This window comes from Polyodon spathula, chromosome 3 (genome assembly GCF_017654505.1).
Source record: "Polyodon spathula isolate WHYD16114869_AA chromosome 3, ASM1765450v1, whole genome shotgun sequence".
NCBI classification, from domain to species: Eukaryota; Metazoa; Chordata; class Actinopteri; order Acipenseriformes; family Polyodontidae; genus Polyodon; species Polyodon spathula.
In genome coordinates, this window is record NC_054536.1 from 92,553,720 (window position 1) to 92,557,669 (window position 3,950).

Here is a 3,950-nt window from a genome sequence, read left to right on the forward strand (position 1 = left end):
ATTTAAGAAATACAACTTTTTTTTTTTTTTTCCTTAAGCAAATAGCTGTTCTGTTTGCTTAAGTTACTGATCCCCGTATCCTGTTCCCGGTATTACAGACAATGTATTGGTACACGAAAGTCAGTTGATGAACAGAAAGCGTTATCGTACTGAACTTTCTTTAACCCATGATTGTCAGGTGTGATTGTCGCTTTTTCTCTTCTTTCCCGAGGCTCTGCCCACTTGGTCTGCAGGAAGTTTAGCGTTCCACTAATTTTAAACTCGAGGATTATGGGATAGCTAAAGAAACATTAATTTGCAAAGCTGAGACACGTGCCCATTGTCAAGAACAACGTGAAACTGAAGATTGTGTTATAAAAATCACTCAAAGGTAGGGAAATATAAACATACGGTTATAACATACAGCATTAAATTATAATTTGTTCAGTATCGGGAGTCATGAGAATGGCTTATGTAGTAATTGTGGTGAACAAGAAACAGGTGAACATACAGTACCAGTCAAAAGTTTGAGTACACTTGCAGGAAACTAGTTTTTTTTTTTTTTTTTTTCATAATTGACAATGTTTTACGTCTTATACTTTTCTGTAAATACTTGAAAATGAAAACACATGTTACAATATACAAAACAAAACATAAGGAGTATCAAAGCAATGTTCAAGAAAATTGAAAATTGTCTCTAAATCTTGGATTCCTCAAAATACCCACCCTTTGCCTTAATAACAGCCTCACAAACACAAGACATTCGGTTAAGAAGTTTCAGCAGGAAATCACTCAACATGTCTTCCCAGCTCTTCTGCAGCAATTCCCAGAGATGTAGAGCACTCGTGGGTAGCTTTGCTTTGACTCATCTGTCCAGTTCGTCCCATGCAAATTCTATGGATTGAGGTCTGGAGACTGGGCAGGCCAGGTCATTAGATTGAGTTGTCCTTCACTTTTCTTCTTCACCAGATAGTTCTTGCACAACTTTGAGGTGTGTTTCGGGTCATTATCTTGCTGAAGAATGAAGGACTGCCCAACTAGCCGTAATCCTGATGGAATGGCATGCCTCTGAAGTATGCTATGATAGCCATGCTGGTTGAGCTTGCCATGGACTTGGTAAAGATCACCAACTCTGTCACCAGCAAAGCAACCCAAGACCATGACACTGCCTCCTCCATGCTTGACAGTGGGAACCACACATGCAGAACTCATGCACTCAGCCTCTCTGCGTCTTACAAATATTCGGCAGTTGGATCCAAATATTTCAAATTTGGACTCATCGATCCATAAGACCGACTTCCACTCCTCAAACGTCCAGTTTCTGTGTTTTTTGGCCCAGGCAAGTCTCTTCCTCTTATTCTGCACTCTTAACAATGGTTTCTTTGCAGCAATTCTTCCAGTTAGGCCAGCTTCACCAATCTCCTCTGAACAGTTGATGTTGAAACATCTGTACTTCTAGTAGCATTTAGCTGAGCTTGTATTTCAGGGGCAGTTAATCGCCGGTTTTGCAGACTTGTGACTGGAATGAACTTGTTCTCTGATTCTGAGGTCACTCTTGGCCTGCCTGACCTTGTTCGGTCCTCATGAGTGCCAGTTTCTTCAAATCGTTTGATGGTCTTGGCCATTTTCTGCTCACTTACATTCAGGAATGACAAACTTGTGCCTATGCTACCTATATTTATAGTAATCATGGACCCTCACCTGTAAACAACCATTGGTGACAAAAGGTTAATTAGGTACCATGCTAGTTAACTCAGAGAACATCTAACAAAGACACTTTTATACTTAGGCCAGTGTTCTAACACCGTGTTATACACATTTCAGACTTTTACTGACTTGGGCTTCAGACTGAAATCCCCTTGCTTTGGGGTGACCATTTCATTGAAATTGACAAGATTTACATTTTCATTTAAAAATTACATTTTTGAATGCAATTCACTTATGATTATCAGCATACATAAGTTCACATATCATATAATGAAATATTAAGTGTTTATAGACAAGTTTATACAGTTAAAAGCATAGATAATCATGAAAAACCTGGTTTCAAGCAGGTGTACTCAAACTTTTGACTGGTACTGTATATTCATAAAATGTCATACATATAATCAACAAAGAAACAGATTAAACAGAAAGTTAAGGGATATAGATAAAGTAGCATCAGTAAATGATATTCTGAATGTAGAAGGGAGAGAACAACAAATGGAGAAAAAATGTTTAGTACAATTCGTAAAAAGCATAGGGAAATGGGAGAAGCCACAAGGAAAGAACTGCAATATATATATATATATATATATATATATATAAGTAGAGGGTGTTCAGCATCTCCATTTGGATAACCCCTTAAAAGAAGACAGCGCATTTAAGCTTGTTCAGTTCTTAATAGCTAATCTTTGAAGAGTTGTGTAAAGGACCCTGCAAGTTGTTGTGCAATGTCACACACAAAAGCCACAAACAGCCAAGGTAGGGAATTGACACACATTAGCTGGTTTAGAAAACCTGCACAGCTATACATGAAGAAATTCATTTAGAAGTGTGTTTTTAGTTATTTATTTATTATATGGGTACCAGCAACGTGATATATAATGTTGTCAGCTGAGCCAAGCCTAAGTCGATAAACAGACTTTAATTTCATTTGACACTTTTCAATTTTCATGAACCATCAGAAGCTATTCAATCAACATGTATAGTTATTTAGCGTAGCCACAGCCAGCTTTAAATCCAGCTGAGAGGAGGTATAACTGCAGTCTACAAAAATTTAAAAAGTACAAATTTGGATGTACACAAAAGTTTTAAATTATTTTTAAAAAATCATTTATTTCAGGACATTTTGGATAACAGCCCTTCTTCAGCATTGTAGAAGAAAAGTAAACAGTGTAGACATAAATAACAAGTTTACTGCGCTGCGCTTGCTTTTCTTTCTACACACCTGAAGAAGGGCTTTTCTCAAAAACATCCTGAAATACATGATTTTTTAATTATTTAAACCTTTAGTGTACAATTTATTGAAATGTATTTTATATTTATAAAACCAGAGAGTGTATTATATTAGTTCTACAGTTCTCCCTTGTTTAAATGGTTAAGCAGGATGTTTACAGTAAGTTTTAGCCAAACACAGCAGTCTTTCCATGTGAAGTGTACAGGAGTGACGGACCAACCCTTATGGATCACTAGAAATACTTCAATGAACTGTTTTCAAGTGCTTGTTATAAGGTTTGAATTGCTGACTGACCCACCTCCTGCAATAGAGCCGTGCCTCACAAGGTAGTAGAGGAGAAATATTACATTCCTTGTTTAGACAAGGACACCAAAGCTATTTCCAATTGTTGCAATGACTCGGCAAGCATTTAGCACTCAGCAAAATACCCCTGCCGACAGTAAACAGGCTCTGTTGTTTGTGTCAGTGCCATATTGTTTCACAACATGGAAAGCAAATCTTGGTTTGATGTGATCAATGGCTTTTCTGATCAATGCCACCCCAACTTGCGGTACAAGTGCTGGTGTGTCTGTAGAATGCAGCTTTAGGGGCTTTTTATTTTTGTCAGCGGCAGATGCAGTCCTTATAAAACTGTATAAGACAGCAAGATTAGGGTAAAGCATCCTAAAGGCCATTGTGGTAAAGCATGGTAAACTGCAAAAATGACAGATGTATATTAAAAGTTGTGTTTAAAGCCACCAAATGCATGAACCTGCACAACCTAACATATACACGCACAACCCGAGAAAGAAATCATATTGTGGCTGGTAATGTGCATTTCTCTCTTTGTTTAGTTCACTGTTGCAGGGCAGTTGAAGCTCAGTTCACTTACTACTGCACTAAATATGTGGTGAAACAAACTACCTGTGATGTTTTGTATGATGCACTGCGTCTTGTCTGATCGGAAGAGATGAGGTTAAAATCTCTATAACCATGAATGCCAATGAGCCTGGCTCTTTTCTATAACAGTTAAGACACTCACTTGTGGTGTGCA